Here is a 27,956-nt window from a genome sequence, read left to right as displayed (position 1 = left end):
ATGTATAAAATATTTAAAATCAATATTTTTATAAATCAAATATTTAAGATTTTACATAAATGTTGCACACAATAATTATTCTTTGTCAGTAAAACGCATTTATTTTCTTTGAACTCAGACTACAATGTGCAGACTGTTTGTAAGTTTTTAAAATTTAATTAAACCCTGCCTAATCCAAGATATAGTAGACAATAGTCAAAAATTATTTATATATATTTATAAATTATCTGAAATTATGCCATACATAATTTTAGATATCTTATAGATAGTCTTAGAAGAATATTTTTTTATGGATTATGGTTTGGTTAGGCAGGCCTAATGAATTTAAAAAATACTTACCATCGCCATCTGTACTGTAATATGTATATTTAAAACAACGAAAACTAAAAAATATAACTGAAAATGGCCCATATTATAACTAAAGTATTATGGTTTGGATAAGGCAGGGTTTAATTGAATTTTAAAAATTAACCAGCACCATTTGAAAATTGTATTATTAGTTAAATGAAAACAAATAAGTATGACTGACAAACTTTAGTGTGCACTACTTATATCGAATCTTAACAGCCTACCTCCACCCCTCGCCACTAGGGAATCCAATCCCGAGCCAAAATTCTGACAATCCCGGGATTTGCATTTTTTTCCATTGTTATTATAAAAAAATTATATTTACATATAACATTGATAAAATCGGTCAAAAATAAATCTAGTATAATTTATACTATTTATTAAGACATTTATTGTTAATATTGTACACGTTCAATCTTGGAAATACATAAGTTTAATGGAGTAAATAATATTGTAATATAAATAATAATGTGAATTTAATATGAGATTGCTGTTTCTGACAGTAAAGACTTAATGAATTGGGTTAGCGAGATTTAAAATGGTAAAGCAGATCATGGTGTACTTATGGCCTTTCCGCTTCATAAATCAAATTAGTCAGCCAAATATGAATCTGCCGTTAAATGTATAAGATCGTGGTGGAATTACCTTGTTAATAGTGCGAAGCATTGTTTTTTTCCAATATGAAAAAATAAAATTAATCGGCAACTTACACATGGGTATAAATCAAACTTCATTCAAACTCAGTTTATTTCTAATGTAGTTATTTGTTATTAAAAGTATTTTTTCTGTTATATTTTCGTTTTTATTTTATTTTCCATAAAAATTGATAAAAAAATCAATCCTGAAAGTTTCGGGATTATGTTTATCAATCCCGGGATTCATAGGTATCAAAAATAGCTCGGGATCATGGGATCCCGGGATTGGAATCCCTACTCGCCACTGATTACGTTACGTGGTCTTTGCATTTTGACTTGGGACTAAGAATTAAAAGCTTTTATTTCTGTTTATCCTCCTCACAATATTTCTACATTCGAAACATTACTCTACGTCTGCTTGCGCAAAGGTTTAGGCATTTTAACTTTAATGAAACTCCACGCGATATTGAATACACCGTGAATTATGGGCGTGTTGTAGGGATTGCAATACCGAATGAAAATGTCAATACCGGTTTTTCGGTATTTCTTTAGAATACCGGTATTAATACCGATATTTCTTAAACATTAAAAAAACAGAAGTAGGTGCTTATCAATAAATATAGCTATTAAAATCATTTAAAAATATTATTTTATAGCAAAAACCTACATACATACATTTATTATGTTGACATTTAAAAATATGTTTTGATCATAATTGTAGAACTAGTGATTTTTTACAAATAATTTGAATATATTGATAATTTTAATTAAAGCCCTCAAAAGTTCATCAAGTACAAAAAAGTCCGGCTGCAGGTAAAGCTTCTTAAATTCAACGCTTGTACAGTCATCAATAATTAATGAATAATAATTGAAAATTTTTGTCACGGATATTTTATATTTCGAAATAATATTATGATAATTCACCGCGGCAATTATTTATATACATATATTTTGATGAAATTTGTTTTATTATTTTTTTACCTCTGTTGAATTCACTCAATATATTTTCATTTTAGCAGCACATAACTTATAATTCATTTTCAAAAACGTAAATGAGTGTGCTTTCTTAATACCAAAAATTCCGGTATTTTGGATTTTTAAAACCGGTATTTCGGTATTGATAAATGCTGGAACACCGGTTTTGAAATACCAGTATTGCAATCCCTAGGCGTGTGGAATGTAGTAGCGGGGAAGAAAATGCGGGGGGAGGGTTTTGGTTCCATAAACGATCGTAGTGACGTAGGAGACTTGATATAGAAATCGCACTGTAACTTCCTAATTATCATCGCTGAAGGTGAATGCTTCGCTCACTAAAAATACCTAGCGGAAATCACGAAGATTGCAATTTCGAGACAATATTAACAATACAGTCGCGCTCGGTTAGTACGATCACGGATATGACGAGATCTCGGATGTAATGAGGAAACATTCGTAGACATTTTAGTTTATGATTTTCTCCGTACATTCATTCACTGTTATAACGAGCAACTTATCGGATATACCGAGCTAAAATATAGTCAAAATTTTTCTTAAAACTGTTAATGTGTCGATCGTTTAAAAACATTTCGACCCTAAGCAATAAAATCCGACCGGAAAGGATTACGTTTATGACACTAGTTAAGTGTCTAAGTACCTACCTAATTGGTGTTTTCGCCGACAATATTGAAAAAGTATCCACGCATATGGTTGAAATAGGAAGTAAAAAATCCAAGCTTTGTGAAGTCAGTAGGTACCTACCAACGTACATTACAATAAACATCTTCTTTTGCAGTTTAGAATGGCATGCTTGTTTCGGGGATTTTTACGATGGTTTTCAGATTTTTTATTAGCGACTTTTTTTCGACATTTTGTGTTATATGACTGCTCATTTAAAAATACCTATTCTCTGATATAACTAGTAACGCTTATAACGAGCAAATTCAGTCGGTCCCATCTTCCTCGTAATAACCAAGTTCGACTGTATACACTACTGTAAAGTGTTTTATTTACTCGATACGTATCTAAAAACATTAAAAAGAAAAATATAAATATATTATCAAGCACGCTCGTTTCTCACTATGTTGAGCTCATTGGTTCCTTTAGCTCTTAAAGAATTTTTGCTTGCTCTGATGCATGGTTTCCAATCACGTCGTTATTAAAAATGTGATTTGTGTGCATATTTTAATCGGCTGCATAATAGCAGTTATGGTGTCATGCATCAAAACGAGCGCCCCTTGGAGACGTAGATTTTTTAGTGAATTTTCTTTTTTTAAATTTTAGACTGATCTCTGCTTTATATTTTAATGATAAACTTAAGTCGTTCAGTGTTAAGTAGGGAATCCAATCCCGAACCAAAATTCTGATCCCGGGATTTCGGGATTACAATTTGACACTGGTCCCGAGATTGGCATTTTGTCCATAGTTAATATATTTTTTTTATATTTACAAATAACATTGATAAAATCGGTCAAAAATAAATCTAGTATAATTTATACTATTTAAGACATTTATTGATAATATTGTATACGTTCAATCTTGGAAATACATAAGTTTAATAGAGTAAATAATATTGTAATATAAATTATAATGTGAATTTAATATGAGATTGCTGTTTCTGATAGTAAAGACTTAATGAATTGGGTTAGCGAGATTTAAAATAGTAAAACAGATCATGGTGTCCTTATGGCCTTTCCGCTTCATAAGTCTAATTAATCAGCCAAATATGAAACTGCCGTAAAACGTATGAGATCATGGTGGAATTACTTTGTTAATAGTGCGAATCATTGTTTATTTCCAATCTTTCTCATTTTTATTAATTTATGTGAAAAAATAAAATTAATCGGCAACTTACATATTGGTATAAATCAAACTTCATTCAAACTCAGTTTATTTCTAATTTAGTTATTTTTTCTGTTATATTTTCGTTTTTATTTTATTTTCCATAAAAATTTATAAAAAAATCATAATCCCGAAATCTTCGGGATTATGTTTATCAATCCCGGGATTCATAGGTATCGAAAATAGCTCGGGATCCCGGGATTGGAATCCCTAGTGTTAAGGATACAACAATTATTTACATTACAATAAGTATTAAAATATATAAGGTAACGAAAAAAGACGGTTCATTAGTTTTCAGAAAGAACTGCTGCGATACATTTTTTTGTTCATTATACAATTAAATGGACTTGGTACGAAACGGATAAAAATCACCGTTCTAATAAAATTATTGTTGAAAATGATCAAATACATTTTTTGAATCACGGAGAGTGCTACATTTAAACCAATCAAAATATACCTTGTTCGATTTATGTTCCCAATATGATATTTCTGTTTTTGATCCCAAACCATTATGAGTGACGTCATAGATAATACTAACCAGTGCAGTACGTTATTAAATAAATGTATACGAATTAGGTATTTGGCAGGTCTTGTTGTAGAGCAGAGGGGGGCAAACTGCGGCCCGTCGGGTATTTTTTGCGGCCCGCCATCATTAATTGTACTTCTGATTACGAATAACTTTTTTATAATTTTTTTAAAAAATATTAACAATAGATTAAAATTTGAAGAATTTGTTGTTTCGTAAATGTATTATCTCAGTACGTCTTCTTTGCGTCTCGTCTCACACTATGTAACCACTATTTTCTACGTCGAACATCGTGACACATTTAAATACTTTTAGCTTTGCGTTACAAGGAAAACAAATATATGCCTATGATATTATGGTAAAAAGTTTGAATGGATTTCAATTAAAACTCAAGTTATTCCTTCGACAAATATCGAATAACAACGTGGACCACTTTCCAACTTTGAAGTTGCTTAATATACCAGAATATAAATTTGAAGAATATGGTAAAATTATTAAAGCTCTGAATGACGATTTTTCACAAAGATTTGGCGACTTCCGAAAAATTGAGACAAGTTTAGCAATATTACGCGATCCATTTTCAATAGATATTGATATTGTACCGACAGAGCTACAACTTGAGATTATTGATCTGCAGTGTGACACTGATTTAAGAGAATTGCATCGTCGTGAAGAAATTTCTTAATTTTACAATGCCCTTAATTCAGACAAATTCGATCAACTTAAAGATTATGCAAGAAAAATGTTCGTTATTTTTGGATCAACCTATATTTATGTGAACAAACATTTTCGATCATGAACCTCAATAAAAATTCTTTACGATCAAATATCTCCGATGCCCATTTACAAGCAGTTTTGAGAATATTAACTACAAAATTAACACCTGAATTAAAAAAAAACCTGTTAAAAATTGTACAACAGTTTCATTCTTCTCATTAATTTTTTGTAATGTTTATTTTTCGTAATAATAAATAGTGTATATCTAAAAATGGTATTTTACTTGCGGCCCTCCGCTCATTTTGAATTCTTGAATTTGGCCCTCCATCTAAAAAGTTTGCCCCCCCCTGTTGTAGAGGAACGAGACCACTGTAGGAGGTGACCAGGAATTAAGATGAAAGTCGGATTGGTGGGTTGCCCCGATGAATGGAGGAGCGAGTTTTTATTGCAGCGTAAACAGTCGATACAAGAGTTATGTTACAAGAGTTATGACACTATTCAGAGGTCCAAGGCTCGGTGGATAAGATGCTATGCGGAACGATGCGGAGACTGAGACGAAGATTACTGATCGGACTGAGATTATGATTGATACTAACACTCATTGATCAACTATGACCTGCCATGAATTTTCAGTAAATTGCGAGTCATTGTCAATGAAACTTACAATTGTGAAATCTGCTGGCCTCTGCATTATTGCAACTTCGATCGTTTTCATTGAAGAATGTCACACGTGTTGAATATGCTGACTGTAGATGTGACTTGTTATTTTTTACGTTGTGGAAATAACGCTGACGAGGCCCGAAGTTATTGACCGCTACAGATATCAATTCTAAGATTCCACGATACCAAGAAATGTTACTTTGGATATAAGTATTAAAAAAAAAACCCGCAAACATGGGCACACTGGCTAGTTGTTCTGTTCATTTGCACAAGTTTATCATCTGTAGTGGAATAACTACTTAAAAAGTGTTTTTTTTTTAAAGTGTCTAGTTCTTCTTTGACCATATCAGGTTGAAATTCTTTTAAGGCAGCCGCTGCACATGTCCGATCCAGGTTCAACGTCATACTATATTCTGCTTAGTCCGCTCTATTATCTCCTCGTTACTATTAAAGTTATGCCTCCATAAGTTTCCGCCAACAATATTATTATAATCTCGAAGCCCATACAGTTATTCTGCGCGTTCGTAAGGCGCCATAACTCGCTACCGTAAAATAGCACCATCAGAGCGAATGCATCGAATATGTGGCATTTTTTGTGCAATAGTAGCTGTCCTAGTCCAGATTTCGCCCTTTTTAGCCACGGGCAAAACATAGTGAGTGCTGAAAGCTTTAAATACTTGGGAGTGCACATCACGGGAGATAGCACTTAGCAAAGAGTGCTCGCTACCCGAAAAGAAATGACAGCAGCAGCATTCGACTAGATACGGAATGTTGGCAGATGCGGAATATTTTTTGAAGTTATACTTCATTTGGCGGGTTTGGGAAAACATATCAGAGTGTATTTTTTGCGTGTGACGAAGTTGCTCACGCCGATGTAGCACATAATTTATTATTATGAATATATTCATTTCTGACTCAAGGGTACATGCGCATGCGCATAGTGTCATTTAGTTAATCGTTCAATACAACCTAGTAAAGAGCACGTGTTTTTTGACCATGTCCGATCCTAATAGGATCATATGGGCCTCCACAGAGTAGAGGTTTGTATTAACAGATTTTGTTTTTTACGAGAAATTGATGTCAGCCACTTGCTCAACCTATCAGGTCCATACCCTGACTAACACATAATTATATATATATATATATATATATTTATATTTATAAACAAATTTCTGGAGACTAATATTCTACACTGTCAATTTATATTCATAAAACTTTATTTATATTGGAGTGTATATTTATTTTTCATTGTAAAGATTGAAGTATCAAGATTGGAAGCTATATTTATGTAAGTGTTATTTATGAGTAAAATTATATATCAATAAATAAATAAATTTTGTGAAGTTGTTGAAAACTGTTGAGTTGGTAAATAATTCAAAAAATATATTAAAATTTGAATTTTTATGAATTCATCATGGACATTTCTGAATCGATTATAACCGCTGTATGGCAAAGATGAGTTTTGGTCCAATACAATAATTAAATAACAATTATCATGTGCTATATGAGACACAGATGAATCGCGTACATTTTCATCAACCTAATCCACTGTAATATTAATAGGCTCAGGTAACGGCTTAATTTGTTTAGTTACGCCAAAGAAGTATAACTTCTAACGCGCGTACATAATTGACTGAATAATTATGTAAGTACATACCTACGTTAAGATTTAGCTTAAAATTTGGGACTAAAATTAAATGGGCGACATTCTAAAAGTGCGATGCAAAACCTTACTTAGGAGTCCTTGAGATACCTGCATATCTTTAAGAGGCCAATATCGGCAACTTAGATTGAATCGCCTACAGTATCCATCAGTGGCGATGGCTCCATAGTAGGCGATTATTTAAAGCCCACCTACTAAGAAAAATAGATCTTCAAGCAAATAATTTAAATTTAAAAAAAAAATACACTGAAAAATCCAAGATATAAGAAAAGAGTAAGACACCCCACAGGAATCGAACCTACATCTCTCGGTTATCGCGCCCACAATAATCTTGGAGTGATCCGTGACGTCGGTTAGTAATCAAAGTAATACATACTTTGTTTTAAAATACAAAAGCTGATCACCAATAGTATCTAAATTTGGAATACGCTTCAGAGAGTATTAAAAGCCATTAGTTAAAATTTGTCGCAATTAAGTATGACTCCTTTAGCATAGTGGTCTATGTGCGTGGGCGCGATACCCGAGAGATGCAGATTCGATTCCTGCGGCGTGTCTTACTTTTTTCAAAAAGATTTTTTTCTTTTGGTTATAATATATTTTCTCAGAAGTGTTTTGAATTACTTATGTAATTTTGAAAACGTATTTAAATAAGTCGAGCTGAATTAGCAACTCTGGATGGTGTTTATTGCAAAGTTAATCCAGATGGTTCTGCGTCGCGTTCTAAATCTGAATAAAGGTGGCAGTTGGGTTAAGGACATCACTGTCCTAACATACTGACAACCAGTTCTCGTATTTTGTACAGAGAATAATTTTGCAGCGGATGAAGCTGAAAAAAAAACTAATAAAAGTTTTATATTTTGATTAAAGGCGTCGCATATTATTATTTATGTCCGCTGTCATGCCGCAGGGATAACACAGCCGAGAACCGCGATCAATCAAGGAACCCTAAAATTCTCAGGTGTGTAATATCGACCGCCAGTTTGTCCTGCGAGATGAAAAAAAATGTAAACACTCGCCAGCTCCGAGAGGCGGCCATTCGGTACACATTCCAATAAGAACACAATGTAAACGCCCGTTTATATCGGCCACTGGGTTGCCGGGACGCCATCCAGTTGAAACCCTGGAACAATCGAACAATACCACTGAATAACTATGTTTATATTGAGTGACGAATTACCACTGTACAGAAGATTAACTTAAAATACTAATTCTAGTATTCTCAACCAACGATGTTGAAAAAAACCTATTTTTATACTGATAGAACCAAAACACATGAAAACGAAACATACGAGCATACATCAGTGAAACGGCGAATAATTTTCAACAATAGGTGGGACGAAATTTGGCACTCGTTGCCAATCGGAGAGCGATAGTCGAGCTGTGACCACGTCAATTTGTTTTGTGATGGCGTCGGAGGAATATATTCTTAAATCGTGTAAAATGACTAAAAAACGTTACGCATTAACTCGAAAAAGAAAACATGTCAATGAATATATTATTATTATTACTAATATAACAATAAACATGACACTATATGGACGCATATAGAATTTTTATGACAAATTATGTTTTGTTCGGCACGCGTCGTTTGCACAATCTGCGCGTCACGTAGTCACAATCTTTATAGACCATGCCTCAGCTGAAGTATAGCCTTAAGTGTCTGACAAGTACAAGTACACATATTGTTTTTCAATTTGTGTATGGACCTAATAGGTTGGGTAAGTGGCTGACATTTCGCTGATTTCTCGTAAAAACAAAATCTGTTAATACAAACCTCCACGCTGTGGAGGCCCGTATGGTCTTATTAGGATCTACGGAAACTACGAAAAGCTCCATCTGCAAGAAGATTTAATATGTTTTATGCAGGGCTCGAAATGGAACGGAACGCACCGGAGCGCCGTTCCGGCTCGTGAAATTTGTAAAATTATCGCTCCGTCTCGTGGAAAAAATATGTTGACCGTCTGAGCTAGATAGGCCATAGAATAGAAAATCTGACACACTTATTTTTATAAAATACACATACGATTTGATGACTATAAATATCTTCAGAAAATTTGTCGAGCGTTCCGGTTCGTAAATTTTTCCATTTCGAGCGCTGGTTTTATGGCTATGTTAGCTACTAATTATTCAACGATACCAAAAACGTTCGGTACCCACCTAAAATTGTCGTCAAAGTGTTGTCATTCAAAAATGTCATATTATATATCTCTGTAAATATATTATAAACTATCATCATCATAAACCCGGTTCGATCCACTGCTGTATGAAGGCCTCCCCTAAGTCCATCCATTTCTCTCGGTCCCCACTTCTTCGTTGCCACGTACATCAACCGACGTATAATATAGCTTTTTTTTTAATAATTGTCCTAAAGATGTCACCTCAACGTCTCGATGTCTTCAATTTATTTAAACCATCATGAACTGAGCGATTTTTTTGAGGTGGTTTTTTGTATATGTAGAAAAGTACTATTTGCAAACAATAATCATCATCAAAATATAATATAAACAACGGTTTCAAAACAAAAGCATCATCTCTTATTTCTGCGTTAATATTTTCCGTGTTTTAGAATATGCTGCTCTTGCGCAGTACAAGACTTTTCAAGGGTTTCCATATGTACATGGAGGTAATTTATAAAATCTACATAAAATACAGATTGTTTTTACTACATGTGTTTTACTCCTAATATAAGCGATACATTCATTTTGGTGAATGACTCGCTTACCCTTTTCGGACGTAAGCCAAACCAAAAGAAATGTTATAATACCCCGTTTACACGTGCATGGATTTACTGCTGATAGTACGTATTATTGCGACAATAACAAGAAAATGCATTAATAAACACGTATTATCGTGTAAGTTGCAGATTGCATGCATGGATCAAAAAGTTCAGCAGCTTCCGTCTAATTTCCACGTGACAGTTGGTACTGCGAAATCTGCGCCTGCGCAGTAGAACGATAATACAAAACTGTCAGGAAAAAAACTAACTACACCGGGCAAAGCGTTTTGATGTTTACAAATTTTCACAATCAGTGAAAAATAGCACTATACAACAGTGGCGAAAACTCCATACTAGGCGATTATTTAAAGCCTACCTTCCTAAGAAAAATATTTTTTATTTTCATATTGACGTATTTATATAATCACGAATTATAATATATTCAATATGACCAAAGACATCTATCGTATAATTATCATAATTTTACGATCTTTTCCAATATTTCAATAAGCACCATCTATGGCATCTCTCGAAATTTAAAAAAAAATAAAACACACCGCATTTCGCTTCACATAATTATTGTATGGGATTATTTTGGCGTGAATCGTCTTGTTTTTCAATATGAAGTTTTTGGTACTGTTCGGTTACCAGGAATACGGCGGAAAACACATTTTGAAAATACCCCATATACTGGATTATTTGTTAGTTTGGGTTAGTTTAGGTTAGGTTTTTCGTAGTTGTGCATATACTACAAAATCATCTAGATGCGACGCTTGTAGGCAAAAAATATTGGTACAAGTCGGTTATGAGGAATACAGTGGCAAACACATTTTGAAAATAGCAGATATACGGATTATTTGTTAGTTTGGGTTAGTTTATGTTAGATTAGGTTGGGTTAGGTTAGGTTAGGTTCTGTTAGGTTAACCTAACAAATAATCCAGTTTATCGGCTATTTTCAAAATGTGTTTTCCGCTGTATTCCGGATAACCAAACAGTACCAAGTATTTTTCTCATGATTTCAAGATGTCTGGCTTCCGCATACAAATCTTGAAGTTGTTTCGTTAGCGCTTACGTCGCTAGAGCGCATTTATTCAAAATAATTAATAAGAAGATAATTTAAAAAATAATTTATATGGGATTCAATCACATAAATATGTATTGAATGCTGTTAAATATATAAAATAATTTATCTCGTGATTTTTATTTATCTACTAGTTCACGCATTAGACAATTTAGATATCTGATATTGTACCTACCTAAATCTGTGTTTTAAATATAGAAGTATTTTAAAATGTCTAGTTTTACAGGTTAACTTATAAATTGTTATGGAACATAATATATAAGTATATATAAGAAAATTCATAAGTAATTAAAAACTAATTGCTTATTTTTATAAACTAATTATAACAAACCAATTAAGCTTTTGTAATTTCATCGATTTAGCGTACCTATTCATCAGTAGTAATATTGGGTTATCTTCTTATTTCCCGTAAATATATCTGACAAGCATGGTTACTCCCACAGCCTACCTCTTTCCAAAAGTCACCCTTCGCCACTGCTATACAATAACGACAACCTGTCTTGCCACGCTTGAAGAATGAGATTTGCAAGATAGTCACCACGCAATAGTTTAATTAACAGACTATTAGTGACAGTAAATCTATGCACGTGTACAGAACGCTATCATGTTGACAATTTGAGTGGAAATTAGAAAACGGCTGAGAGCATAATTATTTCGTCATTGTTTATCATATTTATAAACACAGAATGACTTTAATAATAATAATATATTTATATTAACGATTGTTTTATGCGAAATGTATTTAGTATGAGTAGGCTGGGCTACATGTAGCTACGCTGCTACGTATAAGGCTGGTTATTCCGTAACTGCCGTCGTGAAATCTAGACAAAGCTTTAAGCTCCCAGTAGCCGATAAACGCGCAAAGCTGTTTATCTGAAAATGTTGAAAGTGCAGCTTCCAGCGCACCGCTCGTGTAAACGCCCCCCGAGTGATACGCGCAGCATCAGTATCACGCCCGCGGATCAATAGTGGTACAAGAGTCGCAGTTAGCACCGCGATCTCGCTGCACGAGGACCTGTCGACCGCCGATCCTGCTCCATAGCGCCCTACCCTACTCGAACACAAAGGTATGAACCCTCTCTAATAACCACTCCAATTACGCGCACACAATTTATTAATCATTATACACCCTCTATAATCCAACACACAAAATTTTCGCGTATATATTAAACCACAATTTATAGCGCAGACATGCCATTGTCATTTCAATTTCTTCATCATTTTAAATCTATCATATTTACAATTTTTATTGTTCTAGCAAAATAAGATAACGATTTTATTATGAATAATAAACTTAATAACCACATTTCAATATTAGTAATAAAAATTACTGGTAATCCATGACAAATGGCCAACATAAAATAATAAAGAATGACAATATTTATTAGGTGTATCTCATTTATTTCACCTTATTTTTAAATTTTCCAATAAAGACAATAATTTTAAATATTGTATTAGTACAATGTGTCTTATATTTATAGACTTGATTCATTTTTTTTTCTTCATTTTTATACAAAAAAAAATATCTGTATGGCGTGTACAATATTATTGTGTTTTTTTTCCAAATTATCATTATTTGAAATATATGTATTTATGTTATCTCTCTTATTATTAATGTCATCAGCTGCTCAGTTAATGGTCAATTTTTATACGAAATAAGACAATGATTAAACAATTATTAATTATCATTATTAGGTTTACAGCATTTTTTTTAAATTGGTGTATATATTTTTTAATGTTGCTTTTGTTTATTCATAAATGATTTATGTTTTTATTGTTATAATTAATGGTTTTTTAATTGTCTATAATCATGTTATTATTACACTCATTGCTGTATGTTGTGTTTTAAAGTTTGTGAATCGTATTTTTTTTATTTATGTCTGTAAGAATGCATGATAAATGATAAGACATGAATGCGTCTAAATTATAAATTATAATGGACAGATGCTTCAGTAAACTCCGGAGTACGATTCAATGAACCTAGATAAATTAATACCAATGAACGCGGCTGTGAACCGGTCGCCATTTTTTATTCAACGTTCTTGATATATATTATACGCAACTCACTTCCAGATAGACTCAAACACCATTTTCAAATAAAAAACATCATAAAACAAGTCTTATAAGTATTTATTATTAGTATTATTTTTAATAAATTATATACTTATAATAAATAATTAAAAGACTTTTTATATATCACGTTTTCAAATTTTCTGTTGAATCATATAAACTTATCATATAAAATAATACTTTTTTTTTTGTAATTGATAGAAATACTGAATAAATATTATAAAATACTGAAATGTCATTTTGAAGTTTAATATTGATTTCCATAGTAACGCAGGTATATAATTTAGTTGCTAGGACCCCCTTAGCAACCAACAATAATAACTTTCAATACAAAACAGAATTAACTGAAAATGAATTCAATTCTGCTTAAAAATGGCTAAAAGTATTAAAAGAATGCATTGTCGTCGTGTTCTGATATATTCTAAAAGTTTAAAATGTCTAGCTAGTCGGGAAGTTAGTTAAAAAATCTTCAATCGTCCAATACAAATTTTGGACAAACAAGAAAAAAATTATACTGGATAAACAAGAATACTAGCTAATAAAAATGTGGTAATAATAAAATTGATCAATAATATACCTACAAATATTTTGTCGTGTTAAATCATAGACCAGTATTAAAACAAGTTACAAATTAAAAGTCCAGAATTCGAATCAATATATAAATTAAATATCGTATATTTAATACCTTTGGTGTAAATATCGTATTCTAAATTTAAATAAAAGCATCACAAGTTTTTGTCAACCAATCATAACAGTATACAGTATTAAAAACTGTCAAGTTTTTAATCTCACTATTTAATTATTAGGTAGTGTGTGAAATGCAAACATTGCTTTAATAACTATCTTTGTGTATATTTGTACATATTACGTACATTTATGTATATTTTCCCTTCAATTTATAATAAAATACAATTTAAAACTTTAAATATTTAGGTTTGCTACATGATTCAAAAATTAAAACATCAATTGAATTGAAGTTTACATGATAGAACTCCATTATAATGATTTAAAATAATAAAAAATATTAGTTCTAAGAAAATTATTATTGTAGAATTAACAAAAAAATTCTTACTGAGTTCTATTTTTATTTACAACGTTTTTATTAGGTCGTATTCTTATTTGTCCGGTGGTTGTTTATCCAGTACAAATCTTGCAATCGATTTTTAACTAACTTCCCGACTAGCTAGACGTTTTAAACTTTTAGAATATTAATATATTCTATAACACGATACCAATGCATTCTTTTAATACTTTTAGCCATAATTCATTTTCAGTTAATTCTGTTTTGTATAAAAAGTTAATTCGGAAGAAATCCGTAATCCAATGCACTATTATTGGTTGGTAAGAGGGTGGTCCTAGCAACTAAATTATTAATATATACGTGCGTTACTATGGAAATCAAAATGACATTTCAGTATTCTATATTTGTTTGTTTGTTGCAAAATAGCAAAAAAATGATTTGTTGACAATTGCCTTATTTGTCCTAAATCATTAAAACATAGCATTGTCAAGTTTATATGATTCAACAGAAAATTTAAAAACGTGGTATATAAAAATTCTTTTTATCTTGTAATTATTTTATTCAACTTATTCTTACTAAATCAGTCATCGTTTCTAGTTTATTGTCTTTATAATAATTATTAATCAAATAAATTAATACCAATAACAATTTTTACCTACATTCTGGTATAATAATATTATGTTAATGACGTACTCAATAAATTTGCAAATATTAAAATCGTTGAATACAAATTATAAATTTTATTTAATCAATAATTGTTTATTATAATTATTACTTAAATAGTGTTTTTTGAAAGTAAGTATTACTTGCAAATTGTAAATCCCACGCAAACTAATAACTGTCGCATTTATTAAGTTCAAAAGTTCAACTCCATAAAAACGGCAGTAAATAAATTTGATTAATTCTAATAAAACCAAATGAATTGCACCAAATGCTACATAGATATTATATGCTATAATTGTTTACACCATATAAACCGGAGTACATTGACTCGTCAAATGGTGCCTACACCTTGATAAAGTCACGTATATTTTTACGGGGATTTTTCTTATAATGTCGATAAATGAATAGGATGAGAATATAATATATGAAGACGAAGCAATCGATTCGTAATAATATGAAATATTAAAGATGGTCGAAATAAATTAGTCATAAAATTATTAAAATATACCAAAAAATTAATCTCTCACAAATTTAGAAGGTACCTATAGATTATAAAAAAAATCCTGACATCAAACATAAACCACTAATACTCGAATTATTATTTGTCATCAATGTCATTGTAATTGAACTGTTCATTTCGAAAACCCCATAACTGACAGAAAGCAAAATTTTCATGAGAGATAAAAAAACTGTGTAATTTTTGTTTAGTTACATAGTTAAATTAGGAAAAAAAAACTCCTCGAAAGATGTAGAATAATATATGGAGCATTTAAGTTCCAAAATAAATATGAACGGTAGCTAAGGATAATCTGTATGAAAACAACACAACTACTGCATTTTATGTTGTTTTCGAACTGACTTGAAAGTTCTTGCTTTAATAAAATCATGTTGCATATTCACAATTATAATTGAGTTGTTTTCGAAGAGAATGATAGGTCTATCCTCAATAAACAATAATCCGAAATAAACGCATTTTGCCATTTTGTGTCAGTTATGGGGTTTTCGAAATGACCAGTTCGATTATATTATTATTCTATTGCTTGTCGTATAAAAAGTTGACAACTCGGGCCTCCACGTCCCTAAATCCATCAATGAATTAGCGAGATTAATGGAGATAACACCGTAATAAACTCAAATAATTTATATATAATTCCACACCATAGGTACGTCTTATTGTCGCTTAATTTTATAATTTATTTATAGTTGGTAAATCGGCATGTGAAGTTCAGGATTCGGCTGGAATTTTAAGTTAGTCACGGTTAAGCTCAATTGTATTTTCCTGGAGAATGTCGTTTGAGTCCATATGTCATTGTTGGTTCGCATTATTATGCTGGTATTTGTATTGGTACTAAATAATATGAACAATCAAGGGTGATGTCGGTTACGCGCATATTGGTTTGAGCTCAAAAAAACCTCCGTCCTGGTAGCACGGGATCTAAAAGGTTAAGTTTTCTACGCTACGTCACGAAGAAAGGGATTTTTTTGACTTGAAGAATATTGTTCTTTTATATTCAAAAGAAACGTTCCTTCTTTATTTCGATACAAAGCAACGTCCCGAAACTCAAACTATTTCAGGTAAAAGATATTCTTACCTGTAGGAATACCGTATACCTACCTGAGTTTTGCAATATATTTCATTGCATTTGACATTTTATTACTCGGCATGTTCGATACCTACGATTTTTTCAACACAACCGTTTAAAAACTAAAGTAAACACTTATTTCGCCTTTTCAATACACATACAATTGAGAGTTATCATTCGAAATGTAATATTTTATATTATTTGACGATACGGAAAATTCTAATATGCCTGAGAAATTCATCTCACTATATATTTTATTCCTCCCTTATCAAAGGTGTTGTGCATTGTCATCCAATTATTTTATGAACACAGTTTCGCATTCAAACATTTAACATTCACTTCAAACGTCAAAGTTCCTTAGATTCAATAATAAATTGTGATGTGATAATCATTATTTATTAGACACTCGACAGTTACACAGATAGTACAGTCACAATTTGGTAGGATGAATAATTAATACTTAATATGTGTCTTGGCATCTTTGCATGAAATGAAACAATTATTAACAACGAACAGTAATTATCATCATCATCATCATCATCAGCCTGAATCTATCCACTACTGGATGAAGGCCTCTTTAAGCTACTTCCACTTCTCTCGGTCCTGTGCATTGCGTTATAACGTACTTCCGCAGAACTTTATCATTTCATCGATCCAGCGGCCTCTAGGTCTACCTTGCGGACGTTTTTTTACTTCTTACTAGATTTGTCCAACGATTGTCTCTTCTTCGAGCTATGTGTCCAGCCCATCTCCATTTAAGGCTTTAAATAAACTCTATTACATTGCAAACCCTTGTCTGCTTCCTTATCTACTCATTCCTCTTTTTGTCCGTTCGCGTTATGCCCAGCATGCACCTCTCCATATCACGTTGTGCTACTCTAAGTTTCTGGATCTCTCTTTTACTTAGGGTCCATGTTTCACATGCATATGTGATCACGGGAATAACTAATTATATTAAGTAATAATTGTATTTATTTAATACTGTTGTTTGACTAATAAATAACATACAAATTAATTGGCGACCTGTTGTAGATGTAGATTTTTTTTGCTTTGATTACTTATTTTCAATTTTCAATTTGTATCTCTTTAAGGCTATACCTCAGTTGAGGCATGGTCTAAAAAGATCTTGAAAAGTATTTGTATTTTATACTTTGTTAAAATTTTATATTATTATTTATTGCGTGGCGATTATAATTTATTCATTTTAATTACCTAACTAAAATTATTAATTTATATTTTATTTTGTATGCAAATGCACTGACGAACATTGTAATTAACTATGATATTGTGGTATATTTACGTATATTATATATGGAAGTAGCAATAGAAAATTTGCAACGGTAGATATGCGTAGATTAAAAAAAAATTTTGCATTTTTCACGATTATTTGTGTTGGGATAGATATTTTTATGATTTTTTACGTGCGTTAGTGAGTAATAATAGTATCTATGTATGTTATATATATATATTATATATAACATACACCGGTGGTGAAGGGTGGAAGTAGGCTGTTAAGATTCGACATGAATAGTGCACACTAAATATTGTCAGTCATACTTCTTATTTGTTTTCATTGAACTACGAATACAATTTTCAGATGGCGCCGGTTACTTTTTAAAATTCAATTAAACCCTCCCTAAACCAAGCCATAATCGTTTAGGTATACTATGGGTGATCCGATAAACATAGTGCACACTTTTTCAGGCCTACTTGTTTTTGTTGAATTATGAATACATACTATTACAGACGGCGTTGGTTAGTTTTTCAAAATTATTTCAAACACTATCTACATACACATTGTAGTCTTAATTCAATGAAAGCAAATACGTTTGACTGAGAAAGTTTAGTGAGCGAAAGGTGGAGCCCACTGACATACACATATAGTATATAACAGTTGTGGCAAACGTATGGCACGCGAGATGATTTGGCATGACACGCGAATGTTTTATTTTATATAATATATAAAAAATACATATAACAATAAATGACAGATTGCATTGTTTAAAAAATAGCACCAAAAAACTCTTGAAGAATAAGCATTACGTTTAATGTAAATATCTAATTGGATAGGTCGGTCCTTAGGTTTTATGCGTCACATATAATATTATCGCACTAACATCATCAGGTGGCGGGGAAGTTGTGCCACGAGTCTCTGATTTTGATCGATTTACAATACTTGAGACCACTATAGCGAGAGAATGCCTGATCTGATCGGAGCAATTTTAGTGTTAATTTGTGCGTAAAGAATCAAACTAATTAATAAAATAACAAAAAAATCATTTCTAGCCACAAAAATGGCTGTGCCAAATAAGAAACAGAAGCTTGTAGTACCTAGTAATTCTGGCAGTTTCAAAATTGGTGTACCGAAATGTACCTAGGGCGTAATTGAAAAAAGTGATAAAACTTTATATATGCTATTTTCTATCTTATCTAGAATATCATATTTTTAATAGAATTCTTAAAAATCATTTTCTTCTCCACGAAAAACTGCTCGGCACGCAAGACAGTCGAAAAATAATATTTGAGAAATTTTGGCACGCATACGTAAAAAGGTTCGCCACTCCTGGTATATAATATACTTTATATTATATACACATGTGTCTAGTATATAATTATAGCATACACATAAATGTTAAAATTATCAATAAGGAGCTGCTCATACTCTATAGGAAATTATATGTAGATAACAATGAACGAATCTATGATTTAATGTTTTTTAGGATCTGTATTGCTGTCAATACTACAAAAGTCTAAAAATTATCATGTGTATAACCAAATGTTAACTTTATCTACATCGCAACAAGGGTTCATATTGCAATTCGCATTCATGTGTATACAACATTATTGTTCTAATCTGATAACATAGAAATGCTGAATCTCTCGAAAGTTTTTTAGTTAATCGGTTTCCTGTAAAAAAAATACAATTCATACTTTCGTGGTTATGTGTAAGCATCGCGCGTAGGGATTGCAATACCGAATGAAAATATCATTACCGGTTTTTCTGTATTTCTTATTGAATACTGGTATACATTAAAACATAAAAAATAGAGGTACCAACTTATCAGTAAATCTATTAAAATTTCTTTCAAATATTATTTTATAGCAAAAACCTACCTACTTATATACATTTATTATGTTGACATTTAAAAATATGTATTGATTATAATATTGTAGAACTGGTGATGTTTAATAAAGCCCTCAAAAAGGTTAGTTCGTTAAATGCAAATAAGTCCGGCTTCAGGAAAAGCTTTTTCAATACAATGCTTGTACAGTCATCAATAATTTTATTATAAAATAATTAAACATTTCTCACGGATGTTTTCTATTTCGAAATAATAGTATGTTAATTTATTGCGTCAATTTTATAAATAGGTAGATTTGATGGTTTTTCATTTTCAAAAATGTAAACGAGTGTGTTTTCTTAAAACCGAAAATGCCGGTATTTTGGATTTTTAAAACCGGTATTGCAATCCCTAATCGCGCATGTGTTATATTGTTTATTCATTTTTATGATTGATTATTTATCTCAACTTTGGCCCAACGGAATAATCTGAATAATATTATTATTCGAAAAGACGAATGTTGATTCAATAATTTACAAATTTATAAAAGATTCATAATAATAACTACATATTAGTACCACTGACCTTATTGATTAATGTTAATATATATTATTTATTATATTATACGCAATTAATAGTGTTAATGTGCTGATTTACTCATTTCTGTTAGGGGTTTAAAAACAAAATTTTCTTTACATAGCTAATCTATATCAGATAGGTAACAATTCATCTGATGCCACTCTATACATATAATATATAGCGTAATGAACATTAAACTCTCTTGGTAGTAGGAATGGCATACACTGCTCATGGGTGGCAAATGAAAGAACGATTCCGAATATTACAAAGTTTGAAATTAAATTTTGTGAATAAAAAATGCTTGCTTCATAGCATAGGTGACGTTTAATTTTGTCCTTAAAATGTAAAACTTCCCTTAATAAATGATACAATATATAGGTACTTGGCATTTAAGACAATTTAAGACGAATAAGGGTGCAGTATTCTAAATATTTTGGACGGTATTTCACCCGGTAAGTTAGTAGTGAAGAATGTAAGTAGTTCTGGAACTATGTATATAACAAGTTGGTCAAGAATTTCTAGGGACTTTTCTTTTTCTCAATATGACAAAGAACAAGGAATGGCTAATCACCAAATACTTTTTTACTACTTTAACAGAGTGTCAAACTTTTTACCTGACGGCAGTAGGTAATCGAATAAATCATTGACTTCATAACAAAATCCAAAATGCTGATAACTCTAGCTTAGAAATGAGGCTTCGTACACTGTATCGTTCGACTCCATTAAAAAGTAAACGATATAAACTGTAAATCTAACAAAATTATAAGAAAGGTGTAAAAGAAAATATTACTTTTTATAACTGCACTAGAGTAAGTAATCACAATGAACATATTAAATGGCTGCCATATTGCGTGAATTAAAAAATCGGAATGGCAACTGAGCGTTGTTCATATTTGTAAACTTACTTCACACGCTTCCTAAATAATTTTAAATGTCATAACAACAGAACATATTATAAGGTTCCGATACTCAATATCTTTCATAAACATAACATTTTGACAATGCTATCCTGCATATTGATACTGAATGAAAAAAAATAGATAAGTATAATATTATTCTGTCGACTGAAATACTGCCCTGTTAAGTAAAAAGACAATGTTTTTGGTTTTACTGAAATGAGAAAACAAGTTTTTAACTATTTTTTCTCTTATATTATGTAAAAATATTGGATTGCTTCGACATACTCTCTAAATAGACCATGTATATTAATTAGCAGGCTAGCAGCTTACGCTTCGGCTTGTCGACTGTCCCTGGTTCGAATCCTGAGTCTTGGCAGACATATTGTTTTTCAATTTGTGTTTGGAGTCAGAGTATTATAGTCCTAATAGGTTGAGCAAGTGGGTAGAATCCATTTCTCGTAAAAACAAAAATCCGTTAATACAAACCTCCACTCCGTGGAGGCCCATATTATGATCTTCTTAGGATCGGACATGGTCAAAAAATAGTTAAAGTATGCATATGCTTCATCCACATCCTTCCGGGATCCCTAGCGGGCCCTCCAGCCAGGATCTTTGGCGCCCCCGTTTTCAAAATTGTGTTTGAGGTAAAAGTAGAGGCCTTCAGTGTATTTTTAGCGATTTTTTTTTGTAGTTTTAATAATATGGACCTATTAGAGCTATACAGTCAAGTATCAAAACAAAACAATCAAAAATTGTATCGCATAACCTCATTTTTTAAATGTTAACATCTTCGTTGTGAAATAGCGCCGCAAACGACTTTTCCTATATGTTAATTAATTGTGACGTGTGTTTATCTCACATATCTAATCAACCTGCTACGCCGCCCCCTCCCCTTGAGCCCGGGCCCCTAGGCTAGAGCCCTGTCATCCCCCCCTTGTAGGGGCCATGGGTACACGTTTTGTATGATGTAACGCATCTTTTGTTACTGGCCCAGGTGCAATAGTACTTTGCTACGCCCCTATATAGGGATCGCTTTCGATATTTGGACATACATATACATTTAAGATACATTTAAACCGTGGAATCGCAATATTGTCTATTGAAGTAGAGATGGCATTTAAATTAGATTTAGTGGTTAATATTTTGTTGGTAATGTATCCATACAACATATTTCTTAGATATTTGAGTCATGAAAGGATGATAAAAAATACTTTATAAAAAAATGGGGCGGCATTTTGTCTAGGGACGTCACTGCATGATGCATTATTATTCTGTGACTTCTACGATTCTGCATGCTCTCTGGAGAGATAATGTGAGCCAGACAGAACGAGAGACGTCTCCTATCATTCATATAATACAACTATCATACTACGTATGTACATTTATTGATTCAACTCTCTAGCGTACATTTTTTTTATAGTCGTCAATGCAAATAATCAGTGACCCAGAGTTTATATGTACTTACACTGAAAATGAACAATAAATTATTGCTATATTTCGAGATATAATTAAAATTATGTCGCTCGAAATTATCTAATAAGATAATAATAAGTATATTGATTCATCATCATCATCAGCCTGAATCTATCGACTGCTGGATGAAGGTCTCTTCAAGCTGCTTCCGCTTATCGCTTAGAACTTTATCATTTCATCGATCCAGCTGCCTCTAGGTCTACCTTGCGGACGTTTTTTACTTCTTGGATATCACTAGATGACGAAATTTGCCCAACTATTGTCTTCTTCGAGCTATGTGTCCAGCCCATCTCCATTTGAGGATTTTAATGAACTCTATTCCATCGCAAACCCTTGTCTGCTTCCTAATCCACTCATTCCTCTTTTTGTCCTTTGGCGTTATGCCCAGCATGCACCTCTCCATACCACGTTGTGCTACTTTTTCTATGTTTCGGGATCTCTCATTTACTTAGGGTCCATGTTTCACACGCATATGTGATTACGGGAAGCACACACTGGTTGAACACTTTGCGCTTTAGGACACTTTTGAAAAAAATATTCAGATTATTGATTACTAGCCGCGAATTACCCATCGTGACTTGAGCTAAATATAAAATTAGTTCTTCGTGCATATTTTTAATTCAATGTAATATTTACGTATTTAGAAAATTAATACTATCGACCGAGGGATAATTGATGAATTTTTAATTTAAATTCTAATTGATTTGAGTTTTGTACTATTATATTTCAGTAATTTTTTTGCGACCCGGGTTTTGCCTTTCGGCAACTGCATGCACAATGAGCACTCTCCAATTAATAGCAAATACACACCGACAACGAATACAGTTAATTTAATTAACTGATTAAGAGAATATTAATTAAAACAGAAAAAAGGAAAATAATATTAGCAACAAGCAATCGTAACAAAGGTTTTAAAATGTCAGTCAGGTAATTTTAACAATAAATCGTCAAAACGTAGTCAAAAAAACCAATTTATTTGGATATGTATTGGTCCAAACGAAAACCCGCTTTATATAATATTTTAAATTGCTTACATTTTTAAGTTAGATGGTAGAGTTGCCACTTCATAACTTTGCACTGGATGAAAATGATCAGTGACGTCCTGTGGGGGTAGGCAGATTGAGCGTCGCTTGGGGGCGGCAGTTACTCGAAAGGCGGCAAATCGAGGAGAATCATTTGGAATATATAGAAATAACTACCTAAATGTAATAATAACGAAATTATCTTTCCATTAAAAAATTCAGCTCACTGGTTTTGTCGGGTTCGCGATGTCTAGTTTACTTCCGTTGCCCTTCGACGTCCTTGGTGACCAGAAACGACACGTGCAGATTTGCAAATAATTACAGTCTGATACTTTGTTAGTAATGTATCTATAGAACACATTTCTTAGATATTGGACTCATGAAAGGATGATAAAAATACTGTATAAAAAAATGGGACGGCATTTTGGGGCTGTCTAGGGGCGGCATTTTGTCTAGGGACGTCACTGAAAATGAATGTAATATATTCTAAAAATACATTTTTACATATATTAGGTATATATTTATTTATTTGTTTATTACTACTCTTCTTGGTTGTACACTCATAACTAAGCATTGTGACCACTTTTTAATTTTGCCATCCTTTGAGCGACCAAGACTTTCCATCCTTCTCGATCTTCCGCTTCTCTCAGGGCAGAATGAATGGTGCCCCCCAGTCAGCTATTTCACTCGGTCGCTCCAGCGCACAGACGCTCTTCCTCTGCTTCGCCTTCCCTGGAAGCCACCCAAAACCACCAGTCTCTCCAGGTTGTCCGGTCCGCGCCGGACAATATGTCCAAAAACTGCAGAACACGTCTCAGACATTTTGTCGAGAGCCGTTCCTTTATCTTCAGTCTCTGGAGTATTATATTAATACAAGTGGATATCATTTGATATAATTTTATACAAGGTAATCAGGCAAAGAGGCGTATCAATGTAGTAAAAAGTGCAAAGTACCTACATACCAGATATTTAAAAATTTTGGAAAATAGAAAATGGTCTCGACTCTGATTTTGGGTGTATTTAAAAAAAATATTCACACCTCTTACATGACTTATAGTTATTGTTATAATTAGGGCCCGGATTTGTATGCAACAAAAAACATGGTTATATGCATGCACGTATGCACTCAAAATCAATAAAATATGCACTAAAACCGAAGAAATATGCAGTTAAAAATTGACATTTTTTGTGGGAAAAAATTGTAAATACCCACTTTACCCAAATATTACTGACAAAAAATCGAATAACTAGTTAATATTTTTTCAACATAATACGATATCAGAACAAAAAACACAAACAAAGAATATAAAGTTAATCAATTACAATTTTCAAAATAGTTTTTTCACAAGTACCTACAAATAATTGAATAATAAATGCAATGTAAACCAAACATAACTTAAAAAACAAAAACGACATACTTAACTATTCCTAAATACTATTTTCTGTTTTTTGCCAGAAAAAAAATTACATTATTTTTTTCAATATTATGCTCTGGCATTAAATTTTTCCGCATAGGTATCTGTCAGTATTTTGTTTATTTGCGGAAAACTACCTCTCAACGTCCACTTGGGCAAACTTTAAATAATAGTGCCCGAGTTGACTTCACTTTTTCCAATGATAAATCCACAGCTCGAAGATGGCATTAAAAATGCAAGTGCATCTAAACTATCTTCCTTCCTAACTTAGTTATATTTCGATAAAATAATTAAAAAAAACTAAAATTATACATTCAAAAGCTCTAAAATATGCATTTATTTATGAAATATGCACTAACTGTGCAACTCTCATAGCTGTGCATACACCCTAACAAAACATGCACTAGCATATAAATCCGGGCCCTAGTTATAATATAACATAATATACCTAGGTTCATTTCGAAGTGCATTTATTTGCGCGCGAATATAAGGTTACGGCTAAATTAATGTGGCCTTCCAGTACGAAACGGCTCCAACACTTCTCACCTCGGCTAACGTTTAGAAGTATCGATGATATTATTATGTGTCTATTATTACAACTTACACCTAATTTAATAGTACAATCATATCATTTAATTTATTATCCAAATGCAAAAATTGTATCCGCTGAACCATTTTATAGGTACATATTGTATGACATCTCTAATTCTATGTTTTATTAAATTAAAACAACAATACAATGCAGTTCTATCATGAATTGGCAGTTAACAAAATATATATTTTTTAAATTCTATTGTTTCAAAATGTTGAATGTTGAAAAATAAACTTAGTACATAGATAGTAAACAATATTAAGAAAAGTACCACACTATGGAACATAAATAAAATTATTGAAAAAATCACAATATGTTTTGGAGAAATGATGTTGTAAATTTTTGATACACCACAATCAAAATTGGGGCTATAGATCAATTATTTGAATACTGTCTTCGGGGTTCAGTTCTATCCTCGAGAGAAAAAGTTTTTAAGTTAATGAGAGTGAAAAAATCTTGTTTGCAAAGATTGGTTTACCCATGCAAATAGCAGCAGAATTTCTCTCAAAACCTTGTGTACAATTTCGAAAGCCTTTGCAGCTCTTAACATCCAACTAAAATGACAGATCTGCTTTGTTGAAGCGAAATTCAATAAGTGTCTCTACCAACCCTTCAGGCTTTTCTGGCACACCATCGTCAAATGAAGGAAATCACTACCTAACTGAGTATGTAAATCAATATAATTACAGTCAGAACCCTTTCCCAATTTACATTATTGATAACTAACGGGGTCCGTGTGAATTAGATTCTCTTTGCTTACTAAATACGTACATACCTTAATAAATATTTATGCAATTTTCTTTATAATTTTCTCTCTGTCTTTGTTTCATTTTTACCCTATTTGGGATAATTTACCCCATTTCCTCGGCTTCAGATAAACATTCAAAGAATTTACATTATTAATTTCGTAACATTCATTATAATATATTATATATTACAATGTTCGGTCCTTAGAAGATCACAATATGTGACGCCACAGAGTAAAGGTTGTGTTAAAAGATTTTTGTTTAAAATAGAAATTAGGAATGAATGTTACTCACTAGCTCTACATAGTATGTCTATATTCTGGGTGCAAACACACATTGAAAAAAAATATCTGTGGATTTACCAAACTGGGGTTTCAAATCCGGGACCCACGGCAATATAAGCCTGGCGCGTAACCGCTCGGCCATCGTCAATGTAAATTTCGTAAAATCGTAATATCGATGTTCTAACATTGACACTTTGTATCTGACTTTCAATATTTTTGATAGGGGGTAGTTAAAATGTTATACATAAACTATTAAATGATAATAAATAAAAACAAACATATAGTTATATTAAAAATAAACTAAATTATTTTTGCACTAAGCGTATTTTGTTGAACAAAAAAACTGAAATAAATTGACGATAAAAATGTTCTTCTATTTATAAAATATCGAAAATTGTGTATGGTTTAATGGCATAATTTTAGATATTTAATAAATACTTTAATGAATATTTTTTGGCTATTATCTAATATGACTTGGATTTAGGGTTTAATTTCATTTTAAAAAGTAACAAACACTATCTATATCAGTGGTCGGTAACCTTTTGAGAGACTGGGTAAAAAAAAATCAATTTTGAAAAAATATTTGGTTAGTGGCTAAATGCTGAGTACCTCCGCTACATGAAAGTACATTGGAATGTGGATATGTGTCTTCAATCGCCCTCAGACATATACATGTTCCAATGTACTTCCGTGTAACGGAGGTTTTTATATTATCAAACCTTGACAACATTTCTTGATCATCTTTCCCACGTCTATCTCTGCTCTAAGCAGGTATGGAGTGCTGCTGTCAAACCAGTCTGAGATTCTCGAGGCAGGACGTTATTTTTTTGCCAAGACAAATCTTCCCTTGAATGGCAAGATGTAGAATTCCGAATGATGTGAAGAATGTAGATATTGAACTATCATTATAACGTATAATTCTAACACGAAAATGGCACGTAATGGGGGGCAGTCAATAATTGAAAATATATATTATATAATTTGTTGTGGAAATATTTTGAAGTGTACACCTATTTTGTATAAGTTCATTGTAATCAGTGCATATTTTTAGTATGGTATTACCTATATAAATAAATGACCTAAATTTTCAGCAACATAATTTCAAATAATAAATTACCAATTATGTACAGCCTACAGCCCTACACGAACCATCATCGGTCTCCGGTATTATCAGGCTGGTCTTGTGCAATTAAAACAATCCAAACATGGATCATTTTATCCTCAATTAAAATATTTACTCCAATATTTCTCAATAGGTAGGTACCGGCCGCGAGCGGTAGAGGTAGGCTGTTAAGATTTGACATAAATAGTGCACAGTAAACTCAGTCATAGTTATTTATTTTCATTGAACTTTAAATACAAATAGATAAATGGTATTGGTTAG

At 32.0% G+C, this 27,956-nt stretch overlaps 1 protein-coding gene across 1 annotated transcript in view; it reads left to right on the top strand.

Moving 5' to 3' along the window:
* Positions 1 to 12,145: 12,145 nt before the first annotated feature.
* Positions 12,146 to 27,956, top strand: part of LOC147079428 (uncharacterized) — a 32,518-nt gene continuing 16,707 nt past the window's right edge. Inside the window, exon 1 of the mRNA XM_085940879.1 lies at positions 12,146 to 12,230. The gene's annotated coding sequence lies outside the window, so the exon portion shown is untranslated. The remainder of the gene's footprint in view (positions 12,231 to 27,956) is intronic.

Source organism: Rhyacophila brunnea, unplaced genomic scaffold, assembly GCF_057557595.1.
Source record: "Rhyacophila brunnea isolate RB1 unplaced genomic scaffold, BYU_Rbru_1.0 scaffold_1, whole genome shotgun sequence".
Lineage (NCBI taxonomy): Eukaryota > Metazoa > Arthropoda > Insecta > Trichoptera > Rhyacophilidae > Rhyacophila > Rhyacophila brunnea.
The sequence above is the reverse complement of the archived record's forward strand: the minus strand, read 5'-3'. Positions and strand labels throughout refer to the sequence as shown.